The sequence below is a fragment of the Adiantum capillus-veneris genome, chromosome 1 (assembly GCF_014529385.1).
Source record: "Adiantum capillus-veneris isolate H3 chromosome 1, ASM1452938v2, whole genome shotgun sequence".
Classification (NCBI taxonomy): Eukaryota; Viridiplantae; Streptophyta; class Polypodiopsida; order Polypodiales; family Pteridaceae; genus Adiantum; species Adiantum capillus-veneris.
Genome location: NC_140931.1, coordinates 120668331 through 120683883, shown reverse-complemented (window position 1 = coordinate 120683883; position 15553 = coordinate 120668331). Strand labels below are relative to the sequence as shown.

Genomic DNA, 15553 nt, shown 5'->3' with positions numbered 1-15553 from the left:
ATCCCCAATTTATATCTTAGATGTTCTCCAAGAATATTAACTCCAATCCCACCATCTAGTATTACCCCTGACAACAGTTCCCATTGCTTTTTAAGTTTGTAATCCACTTGAAGGAGTAGAACCTTGTCATCCCTAATGGTTTTCAAATCTATTGCTTAGGACTTAGCATCCACTTTCCTCTTATGTTGGAAGAGTTTTGCAGCTTCTGGTAATTGCCGTACCTCTTCAACCAAACTCTGAACTACAACAATCGTAGACTCCTCAAGTCTAGTTGCTACTTTCTCCTCACCTAATTGCCTAAGCTGCTTGTCTTTTTGAGCCCCTAAAGGCTGAAGCTGTAGTTTTTGAATTATCATAGCGTTTGAACATCTTGGCTGTTTAAGAATCTTCTCTTTGAGGTTCTGTGTAATCTTGGCCATTGAATCTCTTTGTTCTTTCCATTCATCAACTACTTTTGCTTTGACTTTTGCTTTCCATGTGGCTCTCTACTGTGCACATATCTTTGTTTTAGGCGCCTGCTTTGTCTCAGGTTCTTCTAAAATCTCCTCAATTACTACACCTCTGCTTCTAGTCACTGCCCTTAGTGGCACTGGTTCAGGTGTTTTCTATTCAGATCCTTCTAAGTTTGGCAACATTCGAGCATTGTGCTACATAATGGCCAACAGGTATAGCAATTTAAACTCCTTTTGCCAAAGTCAACCCTGCCTCTGCCTTGGCCAATACCCCCTTGGTATCTACCTCTGCCACCTCCAAAACTCGTGTTGGTCTCAATCTCCTTGGAGCCACTTGACCCATCTCCTCTAAATTCCTCAGTGCAATCATAGATAAGTCCTTTCCCTTTTTGAAGTGATTAATCATTATCCCCACAATTGTTCCACACATGCCAGATTTACAAATACGTGTAGTGTGGGGACATTCATTCGATGGAGGTTCTTGAAACTTTTGGACAGTTCCTTAAATTTCTAGACGTATCTACTGACTGAAAATTTGCCTTGCTTAATCTTGTCCAATATATCGTCGTTCCTCTATTGTCTAAATACTCCAGGTAAAATGCTTTGATCAATTTGTTGTATAATATGAGTTGACATGTTGGATAATGGTAATACCACTTCTTGAACACCTCTTTTAGTGTTTGAGAAAATTACTCTCCCCACTTATCCTCATGTATATCCTTCATGAGTTCAGTGTATTGTTCAACACCTAAATGTGCACATCAGGATCGTCCTTCTTTCCCCTTTTAAAGACTTGAAATAAAATCTTCAGATCATTAGAACATTCAAGATGACTACATTTGGATTCTTGAACCGGGGTTTCCTGTCTTTGGATTGTCTTTTACAATAATGATCTATGTATGCTTTCCAATTGTCGTTGTCGTCGATCTCAGTCATAGTATCCATTTCAAGCTTCTTTGCTAACTCTTGTCTTGCAGATATGTGACTTTGCCTCCCTCTCATCAATATGTTTTCTTCTTCCGTGAGATCCATTGGATTGAGTTCGTCGATCTACTCTCTCCGCATGTCTCCTCCCGGAATGAGTCAAGTGCTGAGAATCTTGCAATTCATCAACTTCCCCTAGATCTAGAGAAACATTTGTCTCATTCCCAAGTTCTCTCTCAGTATCAGAGCCGCGCTCTGACTCCTCCTAGATAGTACTGACATGATCCGGATCATCCATGAATCTCATTATGCTAGCCTTTTGCCATGTGGAATTCTTATAGGCGGCATGGTTAATTTCAACTAGCTCTAACACCAATTGGGAGATAGTTCCTCTATCAATATAAACTTAGCTCAATCACCGTGATCACCAAAATGGAATGATCCGATCACTTGTGACAACTATTGCAGGTTGGTCATTTAAAGCTACTTTAGACAAGGCAAGCATAATCAAATAAAGACTTTAGATATCAAAATAGACAAAAATTGAAATGAAGTATGAGACATGAACTGAAATAGAAATTGGAACAAGATGAACTGGAATATGTATTCATATCAATACAGCTGGAGTACAACAACATGAACCAAAGTCTGCTCTAGGATTGATGATAAAACAGTACAAGAGTACAAGAGCAAAATGAGCTCCAAGACACTAGATTCCGTGATAGTGGAAGAGTAACCCACATAATGAATAGTGGGTCCTATTTATAGCCATCAAATTGGGCCTTTGACTAATTGTCTCCTGTAAAGTTATTGTAGTAATTGGGTTTGGTATTTACTAACCCTTTGGTATTGAGTTTCCCACTGGCATTTGTTCCCACCGTCTACCTTGCCTCAAAAACTAGCCCCCTGATATCTTCCTCTTCTAGGCCCAATACTTGTACTGGCCTCATTCTCTCTAGAGCTAGATGCTCCATCTGTCATTACCACCTATGGAACTATGAATGCAATCATAGACATATCTTTTCTTTTATTGAAATGACGTATCCTCATCTTTCAATTTTTCCACACATGGACAAATGCCTTGCAGTATATACATCGAGAACATTCCTTTGACATGATCGTCGGATCGACACTTTGAACACCGGGTCTCTAATTTGCCAACTAAGGGTCTGGTCTTGGACATTTTGGTTCCTGCTGCTGCTGCTCTAGCTTTAGTGCTCTCTGGACCAGATCCTTGAACTTCTTAGTCGGCACTGGAACCTTCTATTCCGGGCCTAAGATTTTTACTTATGAAACCACTAAGAAACCATGTACGCAATCCCTTTTTTGAGGGAGGCACATGCAATTGTCTTGTGAGTTCTTTGATCTTCTCTATGTAGCTCCGAACTAAAAGCTTTTCTTGCTTGATTTTATCTAGCTCATATAGAATGTCCTCATCATCGAGTCATCACCTCGATTATCAATATATTCTAGAAAAAAGTCTTTTATCAACTTTCTATATATTCTGAGCTTACATGTTGGATAGTGGTAATACTACTTTCATGATGCATCCTTCAAGGTTTGTGGGAAGTACTCTCCCCATTGATCTTCATCAACTTATTGTTCAAATGCCTCGATATGAACATCAGGATCATCATTTTTACCACCTTTGAAGATTGGAAAAGTGACCTTCAAATCAGTTTAATGCTCATAATGTCTAGATTTGTCCTTCTAAGGTGAGTTCCATTTTCTGGGCCGATGCTTATTGTAATGGTTCGTGTCTATATCCCACTTATCGTTATTGTTGTTATTAGCCAATACTCCCGTCATTATCCTTAGTATGATTTGTGCCTTTGCCCTTATCTATCTTCTGAGATCCATTAGGTCGAGATCCCCTCTCTGATTGTTTTGAATGTCGTCTCTTAGATTGAGCTGAATGCTGGGAATCCCCAAGTTTGTCAGCTTCCATCTAGTCAAGCTTCTCATCCGTCTCACTTCCATGTTCAGATTCAGTGTTTGGAGCCTCACTTTGACTCCTCAAGAATTGTGCTAACCCGATCCTCTTCCTCCATGAACCTCGTGGTCGGTCTTCTTTTGTATCCTACTCTTTCGGGTGGCATGCTGTAGCGAACTCCATGCCTCTACTGGGAGATAGATTCTCAAGAATTGTGATTTGTGCCTTTGCCCTTATCTATCTTCTGAGATCCATTAGGTCGAGATCCCCTCTCTGATTGTTTTGAATGTCGTCTCTTAGATTGAGCTGAATGCTGGGAATCCCCAAGTTTGTCAGCTTCCATCTAGTCAAGCTTCTCATCCGTCTCACTTCCATGTTCAGATTCAGTGTTTGGAGCCTCACTTTGACTCCTCAAGAATTGTGCTAACCCGATCCTCTTCCTCCATGAACCTCGTGGTCGGTCTTCTTTTGTATCCTACTCTTTCGGGTGGCATGCTGTAGAGAACTCCATGCCTCTACTGGGAGATAGATTCTCTTGATAGATTATCTATCAAGGGCGCTAGCTTACCACTGTAATCACTGAAATGGAATGACTTGGTCACTTCTAGAAGCTATTCCAGGTTGCAAACTTAGAGTTCGTTAGATCATACTAGATATACAAACTTTAGATAACAGACAACCAGACAAAGACTAAAATGGAAATAGAAGACAAGAGACAAGAATGGATATGTATATTGAACATGGGCTCTTAGCTCTTCATTATGTAATGTATAATCTCCACAATGATGCATGGCCACCATGATGCATTAGTGCTTGTACGTGACTTGAATGTCATACTAGATGTCTGATAAATGTGCAAGGACAACGTTGAAATTCTTATTTGTACTCTCTCTCTCTCTCTCTCTCTCTCTCTCTCTCTCTCTCTCTCTCAAAGGCTCTATCTCGCACCGAAGGTGGAGTGGGACAAACCGGTTTGGAACAAAATAATTTATAAAAAACAGAGCAAATTAGAGCAAAGGAGAAGTTTAGATGTTGAAATAGTCTACAAATCAAATAGAGAGGGAGATGATACGTATATTGTGGGATGAGAGAGAGAATTAGTATCCGTGAAAGAGAGCAAATTAGAGCGGAGTGGAAGTTTGTATATTGAAATGGGCTACAAATCTTATCAATAGATAGGGAGAAAGGATGCCATCGTCTCTCTCTAAATATAGGGTTTATGTTGATAGTGTTGGCATGCTTAACACTAGAATGGTAACCTAATTAACAGGACATAAAAGTGTCCTTTCAGGGTTTTGGGAAAAAATTCCAAAACCATAGTAGATCCACTCATTTTGAAAAATCCTTTCATGAGCTTATAGTTCAATAACTACTACATATAGAATGGTAACCTAACAGGACATAAAAGTGTCCTTTCAGGGTTTTGGGAAAAAATTCCAAAACCATAGTAGATCCACTCATTTTGAAAAATCCTTTCATGAGCTTATAGTTCAATAACTACTACATATGGAAAAAATGAGAAACTTGTAATTTTTCTCATCCCTTGGTCACTACAAGCCTCCAAAGTTGATGGACTAGTGCATTTTGCCCAAAACAGCAATTTCTTACGGTTGATTGCATATAAATAAGAGTGGAGATTTTTGTAGGACATGAGATAAAATGCCCCGTTAACTTCAATGGGTTGGTGACCAAAACATATGGTTGCTTTTAACTCACTAATTTTTTTTTGGGCAAAAAAAATAGGTACAAAAAAGTTGCATTTTTGCCATTCTGTGGACCTATCATCAAAGTTTCTATAGTCACGCTCAATACAGATACTATATACATGTTTTCTTAGTTCCCTTTGGGCCTGTGGATTCAAAAGGAGCCATGGAGCATGTCAAAAGGATAATGGATCTCTTACAATTGGAACATTGGGGGCAATGATAAAGTGCTAAATACAGCAAACATGAAAAAACTGGGTTTAGCATTATGACCTCTAGAAACCCATAGAAACTACTCAATATCTAGCCAAGTTTGTAGTCTATGATTAGATATGGTCACTACCTACAAAATACACACAATTGGCCTAAGAAACTAGCAATATTGAGAAAGTTATACTTGCTACTCTAAAATGTATCGTATTCTTTAGCAATCAAAAAACTTAACCATCATCATATACTATGCTATATAGCATATTAGGTCCCCCAAAACTCAAGGAAGATTAGCTTTATGTTATACATTACACTTACACAATCAAAATTGAATTTGGATATTAAGAAAGCCACCAAAAAAATCATAAAAGTGCTAATTTTGGCAAAAAAATGGGATTATGCAATTCTTGTAAATTGGTCATAACTTTCAATTTTAACACTTAGCTCTCCCTACAAGCATCAAAACATGTTGAGAACTATGAAGGCCTAACCTCTAGCCATATAAACCTCACAAACATGAAGCTTAGAGTGGTATAGTTGCCAAAAATTGAAAAAAAGCCAAAAACATGACCCGTTTTTTTCACACAGTTTAGGTTCAAAAATGTTGTGCAAGAGCAAGGTTAATGGTGAGATCGATACTCAAAAAAAAAATGCTAAGTTTTTTTTAGCTCATAAGGCAACTTGTGGATATATAGCACCTAGAAATTCATTTTCACACTCTTCAAATAATTCAAGCAAAATGGTCACTTAACAGGACACAAAAGTGTCCAAGGACATAAAAGTGTCCTGTTTACCATTCTAGTGTTAAGGTAAAAAAATCCACATAGCATCGTAAGAGGCGGCATCGTTGTACTAGTACTATCTATTAAGCAGGTCTTACTATCAATATTTAGCAGCATAAAGAAGTCATACGCAAGCCATAGCCCTTGGAGTGTCTGGTCTCAACTCTCAGGTTCTCTCAACCCTTCCCCACTAGCAAGGAAACGAGTGCCTATAAATTATGGTGTAGTTTGAAATCTGCATGAATGTGTGTGTGTGTGTGTGTGTGTGTGTGTGTGTGTGTGTGTGTGAGAGAGAGAGAGAGAGAGAGAGAGAGAGAGAGAGAGAGAGAGAGAGAGAGAGAGAACATAAGGCCGTTTAAGAAATTTGGCCTGGCAGGTGTTCAACGTGCAAGCTTGAGCACATAATCACAGCCGCTCGCACATTTGCCTCCAGCCACCCAAGATATGGAGCACATAAACACAGTCGGTGTTGAGCAAGAGGAAGAAACCTTGTTGGATGGCTAGTTGCAAATTCAGAGGCTTGATTTTTTTGGTCATTTGAGCAGCAACCCTCACTCGAAAAGGAGTGGCCACATCAACCAACGCCCCTTAGAAGGTGCGTGGATGATTGTGCAGTGTCCGGGTGTGCTTATGTGCTCAACACAAGAGAGAGACAATCTTCTAAGCCCTGATGACTGTTTATGGGTTGCGAGTACATTTGGTCATGAAGGCTACAATTCTTTAAAATGATGCAACTTTTGTAGGCGCCTACAATGTGCTATGTTTTTTGGATCCTTGTGTTGGCTATATTCTCGTAGAGACATATTGGTAGGCTTCATTATTATATTCATTTCACCACAGATTCCTGCGAATCTCATGCTCCCCTTTATCAAGGCCTTATTTTGTAAAAGGACTAGACCTCAGCATGCATCGCTTCAAAGCCTCAAGACTAACCACATGCACCAACATGTCGAGCTGCGTTTGCAATCGTTTCACCAAGTTAAAAAACAAATGCAACGACCTCTATGCATTGCTTTGTCTCCGCCTCAACATCCGGCTTCGTATATGCCCCCATCTCCTGTTTGCTACCCCCCCGTTGCCATGATTTGTCACTGAGCTTGAGGTCTCTCGGGCTGGCTCTGCCCCTTCCTGCCTTTACTCGCTCGTCGTGTGTCTTTACCTTTGCAACATCTTCAAAAGATTCCAAATAATGTATCATTTTTTGAAATCGAGGACACATACGTATTCGGTCAATGATGGTTTTATTCAATTTATCCAAAGATTCCTCAAGATTCCTTCTACCCCAACCTTGCTTCTCTTTGACACTTAATTACAAAAGGGAGGGCACAGACCCCTCTCGACACCATACGCATTAAAAAAAACCAATGCCATAACTGGGTCTTGAAGAACCAAAGAGCGATGAAACAGAGCAAGCAAAGAGCGATGGCGTAGGGTTCTGAGGTCACGATGGTGTAGGGCTCTGAGGTGGAGAGATTCTGAGGTTTGAGGTTGCGTGGGTTGTGAGGGTTGCTCGAAGGTCACGCAGGTGCTAAGTGGGTTAGCTTGGTGCTCTGAGGCATGGTTTTGAAGTATTGCTTGGGGAGGCAGAGGCTCTATTGTGCGATCTTGCAGCTTTGGCTCCCGAGCTTCTCCAAACACAAGAAGAGTTAGAAAAATTCTCATATAGGAAAAGGGAGCCTCCCCGCCTCCCCTCCCGCCGCCCGCCTGCATAAGCCGAGTCCTAACGGATAATAATCGCCCTTGTGAATGTGCCGGCATCACGATTATTCTCTTTAATAATCACATTTTGTGTCTTTAGTTAATAATCACCTTTAGACAAGATGGTGAGCCTTTAGTTAATAATCTCCTTTAGACAAGTTGGTGAATTGAGCTTCTGAAAGGGCTTTGTTAGGAGCTTCGTGAGCACTTGCTGGTTGTGGTATCCTCCTCATTGGGGTTTGGAGTCAAGTCTCCCTCTGGCTTTATTGCGCTCCCCTTGGTCATCGTCAAATTCTCTCTCTGCTGCACGTGGCCTGTGGCTCAACACGAGCATGACAAGACCTTGTCATTTATTGGCATTGCCGTAAGGCAGGGTCTATACGGAGAAATTTTGCTAGCATGGCCATAGGGGATCACGCCAATGGGGAGTGGTCGAGTAAGGGTGTGTTTTTTGGGTGGAGGGCATGCGTGAAATTTCTATTTTTGTTCGGTGGATTGGGTGCATTTTGGACGTAGAAATTAAATTAGCAAGAGCAGCTCTGCGCTCAAAAATATTTCTCGCAAAAATAGAGAAAAAGATCCACGTCTACACAGCTGCTTGCGGCTTCTCCTCTCTCCCTCTTCTCTCTCTCTCCAGCCCCCCATCATGGCGTAAGTACTCCTCTTCTCATTCTTATTGCACTCGAATGCTCTGTTTTCAGATGGCTCACTATCGCCATTGAAATTCCATGAACATACTCGCTTGCTCTGTTTCTGATGCTCCATTTTCTCAGTAACATTTGCGCCACTTTGAAAGCACTGTGTGTATAGTTGCCTTCTTCAGCTATTTGCATCTGTAAGGTTAGCTGTGTATGTACACAGAAGTCTACATCTGCTCCAGATTTACTCGATTTAGCTCCTGGGAGCCCTATTAATACATACTCTGCCACTCATGTCTTTCGCTTTAAAGCTTCACGGAGAAGCTCTGGTTTCCTCCATTTATCCACTTCTCAAGGTTTTCCTCGCCCCCGTCATTTTTTTCCATTTTTGGCATATTTGCAAGTCTCCGATCACTTCAAGGAAGCTTTCCAACCAGGTAAACTGCCACCACACCTTTGCAAACTTTTTTTGCTTTTGTCGATCAGCAAGTCGATTTTGTTTATCATCTTTTGGCCTGGGTTTTAATATCAGCATGAGAAGCAGCAACTGTCTATTGGTTGTTCATTATTTCTACTAGATTGAGTAGTAGCAACAATTTGATTGCAAGTGCAACTCAGCTTCATTTGTTTTTTCTGTTCGGGCGTACTCACATTTTCTTGACTTGTTCTGTGTTTGTGTGCCTTTGTTTTGTTTTGTTTTTTTGGGTATCTTTGTTTTTGCAGCATCTGCGGGAGCAGGGCAACAGATCTCAAGGTGGAGGGCTGATACTTTCTTTGCTTTGCAGGGCTGTGTTCACTATGTTTAATTAGATTAATGTGTAGTGGGTTTGTTTCTTTATTTCTCCCCTTCTTTATGACATCATCCAACTTGCTATCCCGCTTTTATGGAGGACTGCCTGCTTCTCGATACAATGCTATGGCTTTTGGTAAGCATGTTAACTCCCAACCGAAGCATTCTTTCGATCTTGGTTCTACCTTATTGGTAGTCTATCACAGACCTCATCCGGTTATGTAAAATTATCCAGGACAACTTACAGTCCAGCTATAGCTCATGTGATGAAGTCCTCCACTTTGCAGGGTGAGTCTCAAAGTTACGCACACCACGGTAAGGTTACGGATAGTGCTTCATCAAGTGATGAATGTGTTGATGCCAACCTCTACACTAGATGCTACACCCTTACTTTCAACATCCTGCTTACCCCCTTCTCTGTGGTCATTGAACCCATTTGCGCAAAATGGCGATAATTGCATTGAAAAGGAGCTCCAAAATAACTTAGATAAGGTAGTACTGGATGATGGGCGATTAGAACAATCTCAAGAGATGCGCTTTGTTCACTGTGTGCAGAGTCCCTTGGAATTTCACAGTGCAAAGCAGCTGTTGTTGGAACAGAGCTTTGCCATGCCAGAACCATGTGTATATAATTTGACAGGTGCATCATCAACATGTCAAACTAGAAGAATCTATAACTGAAAAGAAAATACCAGCAGCGATGGAGGCAGGAAGCTGTTCTAGATAGTGAGCATCGTTGCCTCGTCATCCTAATCATCTCACACGCAAATCAACAATCGAAGGTCCATCTCACAAAGCATGCAGACGAAGAAAACCTCACTTCTACATTGGCTCAGAGCACCAAAAAACGAAAAATCTTAATTGAGGAAACCTCGAATGCAGATGAACAATGGAAACTCCACAGAAGATGCATACTCCATAGTAGTTACTAGTACAAGACTTGTCCTGCTCGAGGCTCTTTACTCTACTTTCCATGTCTTTCTTTCCCCTCGAAGGCAAGCACTTTGGATACATTATTTAGAGCCCAAATTTTACCAGTTCTGGACTCAAACTCGCTGAAGAACCTTAACTCATTTGAAACCTACTAACATTTGAACCCTTCTGGGAATACATTTCTTTGATCGTGAGCTTCTCATGGTGCTCTCCGCCTTACAGTTTTCGAACTGAAGCCGATGATCAACTGCACTCTGCATTGGCACTACTCTAAAAGCCAGGGGCTTCTATCTAGCTAGACTACACTCTTGCAACAACAGGGGGCCTAAATGTTGTTATGCGCACCTTGACCAAAAGGAAACTCAAGTTTCCATTTTTTGAAACAAAAGTAGCATTCAAGATACTAAGTGGACAATAACTCATCAGATTGATCTTACAATGACCGCCAAAGTTGAGCAAATTTCCCACCTTCCTGTAGAGAAGCTCCTCTGCATCAACTCAAATCCACCATGGTGTATGCTCTCCTGTCTATCAACATTGCACCAGTCCAGAAATATGCTAAAAGCCTTTGTGTATTTTAGTGTCACTGGATGCAGTTTAGTAAAACCTATGCACGATAACATATTAGCACGGTACAAGGGTTGTTTGGGTGTGTAGGCATGTATGGGCCTTCTATGTGTGATTGGGCATAGTCACTTTGTGTGCAAGCTTGTTATATCTTGTAATGATTTGCCTGTATTTGTGTGGCCCTCAAGCTAGTGGGATCTGGTTTTAGCCACTTTTGGAGAATGCACTGTTTGCATATGAGATATAAGAAATGTACCAATTCATGATCAATTGAGAAAACATAGGAATTCTAGAAAGCTTCGTGATCTTTTGAATCTTAAATTAGTACCAAATTTTTGTGCACTGTCTTATTGCATTTGCTTCATGTCTGTTCGAGAGTGCCAAAGTCACAATGTAGATTTCCTGTATAGTTTCGACTTGATGCAGCTTGAAATTCATAATCATTTCTCGACAAGGCTAAAGAAATCTTTGCTTTCTGTTTATGATTCGTGATTCAAATGCGAATGTGTCTTTTGATCAATGAGATACTGAATGTTTTGGGACTCATGCACTTGCTCATCAGGCATCTGAATATGGACTTAGGCCTTAAAAGGGGCAGGGCCAGCTTTTTCAAGGTAATGCTGAAGGAGTCTCCAATGCCAGGTGGCCGCATTACTGCTGTGGATGGAAAGTATTGCCTGGTGCCTAAGCAATGAACCGGCAGATGAAGAATTGGAGAACCTGTTAAAAAATGCAGAGTCAACAATGGTAAGGTTGCTGCATCTGCAAGTTTCAACAAGCAAATACAATGGGCACACACATATAGATATATAGACAAATCCATACATATCCAAATAGATGAAGAGTGAAATGAGTTCAAGGGAGTGCTTGTTGTGAAACATGATTGAAGTATGCAATATATTTATTTCTAATATGGTTGGGAATTTTCATGTTGGAGTTTGCCATGCCATGAATCTGTATTGCAGGCCAATAGACAGAAGTATCAATCAAAAGCACTTGATGTAGATGGCATATCTATGGAGCTTTCGAGGCGTAAATATTCAGAGGCCATAATCACAGCTAAACACAATCCCAACTGATGAGCTGCTGTGGTGCTAGTTGCAGAGCTAAGGGGGCAGCTACAAGCGTCTCTGTTGCTCTCCGGCAATGGCGTACACGTCTGATGGAGGAGTCTATACCCCGTTAATGAGATCTCTATTGTCCTTGGGTGAATGGCGTTGCAGTGTGTGTGCATCTTGCCTTATTCATCGGGATGTCTCTCTTGCTTTTCCAAGCAAGAAGACCACACAATCATGGTAAGCACAACTTGTTGGAAAGAGTCATAACAATCAGGGTCTAATGCAGACACGTCCTCTCCTGTTATCACTGGAGGTGCTTGCACTTGTTCTCTCCCTAGGAAACTGGCACTGTCACAGTGAGTGGGCTTTTCACAATGGAGGAGTTATGTGCACACACATGGCTCTTCTCCTTTTTGCCTTTACTGATCTTTCTAGACAAGTTGCCCCCACAGTAAGCATGCTAGGAAGCTGGTAATCACATATAACCACATAATTTGAAGGGGTTTTTGGCATGCACACTTTTTCCCGTTGCGGCACTGCATGCCTACATAGCTTCCTCATTCAACACTTGAGATTATGGAAAAGGACATCAAGTCTATGATGGGGACACCGGGTGGTCTTCTGCATATGCATGTCTCTCGTGTCACCTTCCAGGAAGCATGTAAATGATCATCATCTCAGAAAGCTAGAGATGTCGAGCGTATCGATGTTATAATGCTCTTTGGAGAGCCCTGTCCTGGATAGGGGGTTTGGCAAACTTGCATGCTTAATGTTTGCAAACTATATAAAGCACACCATGTAGTTTTATGCAGCAAACAAAGGCTGCTTGTCAAAACGCATCAAACCAGGTTTATTGAGAAAGACTCATGGGGCTGAAGTCTAGTGAAGACTATTCTCCATTGAACAGTGAAGTATAATGAAGATATTGAAACTCTTCAATTCAACATAACATTAAGCTACCGCCAAGTGGCCTCAAATGTTTCAATAATCAAAGATCTCATTAAAAAGCATGCATTTTTTGACTATTAATAAGTGTTATTGAATGGTTATGTATGCCTTGCCTAAACTGAGCAGAAAGCTTCATTTACTCTTAATCTCTATGACCCTTAATTTCATTTCAAGTTTTTTGTAGCTCAAATTTGTATGAACATCATTGTTATTATTATACCGCGAGTTCTAATTCTACCCATTGAGATGTGTATTTGTATCTCTTCACTTGGTTTGGAAGTTTCCAGATGAAGAATAGACTTGCTTATGCTGGGTTTTATAACTCCCTAAAGTTTGGAAGTTTGTAAATGAGGAATAGACTACATACTTGTGCCCTACTCATTCGATTCCTGATCGAAATGCAATGGGTGAATGCAAAAATGTGGGTTCTCTATGGAGTCAAATCCACCGGTTTCGGCCTAAGTGTGTGGGTTTGGGCTTCTAGTGTTGGACACGAGTTTGGGAAAAGAGGTGTATTTATATCTAATATGCAAGCCAAAGTCTGGGGCATTCCTGTAATTGTGTAAACATTTTGTCTTTTTCATGTGAAAACGTTTTTATGGTTGTTGTCTAGATGGGAATGCAGGATTGGAATAATGATGTTTTTTATGGTTATGAGTGTTTATTGTTGTATATGGCTAGAATAATGATGGTTATATTCGGGAGTCAACGACAATGATGTTGGAATAAAGCAGAATTTTCCCATGCAGTGTTGGATGATTGCATCTTAGCGCATGGAATATCAACATCTTCCCTCCAATAAGGTGTGCTCCAATCAGCACACGGAATGCATCGATGATGTGCCACCTCAACAGCCAGCAGACAAGGAGGTGTCGACACCTCAGCTGTTGGAAAACCTCGTGCTGTCTATTGTTGCCTCCACTTAGTACTGTCTACTGCCTCTTCCACAGTCACGCAACAATGGAATCTGAAGTGCTTGTACATGTCTATCACCACTAAGTTCGCTTCATTATTGGTCCCCCTCCCCCCCGACTCTTGACGGTTGAGAATGGTCCATGAATTCCTTCGTAATATGTGCTCCCACCATGGCTCCTGGCCTCTGTTGGTCGCCATACCTCCTCACTATCTCACACGGGCATTTTAGGAGGGGATCAATGGCTCGCATTTATCATGGGGATTAGGTGCAATCTAAGCCATCCAATCTGCTTCTTGTAAATTTACAGGTAAATTTGGGTGCACCAAAACTTGTAAATTTGGGTGGTCTGCACCCCTCTTTCCCCCCCAACTCCGACCCACGGTGTCACCGTTGAGAGCTTATCACCTTAACCACTTCGCTTGCGTGTGTTTCTTGAGAGCATTGGGAGACATGTTTCTAATAAATTTTGGTTTAGTAAATTCGGGCCAATTGGTAAATTCGTGCGGCATCGCAAGATCGACGGCCCGTGACGTCTCTGTTGCCCCAATTTAAAATTGGTCATTGATCCCCTCCTAAAATAGCCCATGTGAGATAGTGCTGAGGGGTTGCCATGTGGCCGCACATATTACAAGGAATGGTCCTTCATAATGACCCCTGAAGGACCATTCCCTACCCGATAAAGCTCTATAAATCGGTTATTCTATCACATAAGTGGAAGAACAAGAGACAATGTTGAGTAAAATGGGTATGGCTCCACTTTCATATTGGTGAATAGAGAGTAGAGATGGAAGTGGAGATGGAGGAGGAGGAGACCACAACCTAAACAAGGGAGACATATATATGAGAAACAATAAGAACACTCTCTATTATAAATAACTACAACAATGTCTTTATAAAGTGTTCAAGGCTCATGCATTGATTGACCTTTACCTCCCAACTTCCAACCACTTAAACTACTGGTGCATATTGTGCATGGTTTAGGAGGCCTAGGCCATGTATCTTTATTGCTAGCAATCCCATTCAATTCTATTCACTATTCAAGTCTAATTGATCATGATAAAATAAAGTAAATACGATTCATCTAACTACATAGACTAGAACCCCCCATATTGTAACAGGGTGTGTATTCTTGTAAAATCAATCCACAAGAGGGATTCTTGTCCAACAAAATCAGGAGGGATGGACAACATAAACTTAATCTACAAGACATACAAGGAACTAGGTGTGCTTACCATTGACTAAAAATGTCATGGTAGTGTTAAACCCATTACATTTATTGACACAAATAAAATGACTTGAACTTGAAATAGAACAACTAGCTTCTCTAACTTGTAACAATCATCAATTGGATCTGCAACCATATAAACTACAATTTCTTTAGTATCACCACAATTTGCAAAATTTAGTCAAGCATTCTTGAAAATTTTGTTTGGTTGATCTTTCCACAATGTACATATGCGTCCTTAGACAAATTGTCTTTCCCTTGATGATTAATTTATCCTCAAATAGAACCAACATTTGCCAATGTCACGTTTGTGGCATGACTTGTAGACCTTCACGCAATAATTTGTGCTCTTCTCCTTGCAAAACAACTGACTATTCCTTCCAATGTACAAGTTGGATCTTTTTCCTTGAGTACAATAATAATTTAATTGAATTTTTGAGGCAAAATTTTGCGTAAGATTGCAACAAGATCTCCATCAGGAATAAGTGCTTCAACATACACTAGTTGAGTTTCAATACTCTTCAATTGATCGACAAGAGATGCAATATTCTCACTATATATATAAACAACATAGCTCCACCTTTAAACTTATTTTTGGCTTGGCTTTAGCTCCAAATAAAGTCTCTAGCAGAATCTACCTCATCCAAATAATGCATTTAATCATCCTCAAGAGAAGTTAAAATGATATCAAAATCTTGTTCGTCTTTTCATTGTTTTTTAGCACAAAGCTCATGTAACAACAATAGATGTACCTGTAACATCTAGTACAAGAGGAT

The 15553-nt window shown here is 40.6% G+C and overlaps 1 long non-coding RNA gene and 1 pseudogene across 1 annotated transcript; both read left to right on the top strand.

Annotated features, from left to right (window-relative positions):
- The first annotated feature begins 8358 nt into the window (after nt 1–8358).
- Nucleotides 8359–11071, top strand: LOC147465448 (uncharacterized; annotated as a pseudogene).
- Nucleotides 11072–11088: 17 nt separating this feature from the next.
- Nucleotides 11089–12664, top strand: LOC147465447 (uncharacterized). Its single transcript, XR_015187998.1, has 2 exons — nt 11089–11377; nt 11596–12664. It is a non-coding gene; the product is annotated as an uncharacterized LOC147465447 (long non-coding RNA).
- The last annotated feature ends 2889 nt before the right edge of the window (nt 12665–15553 follow it).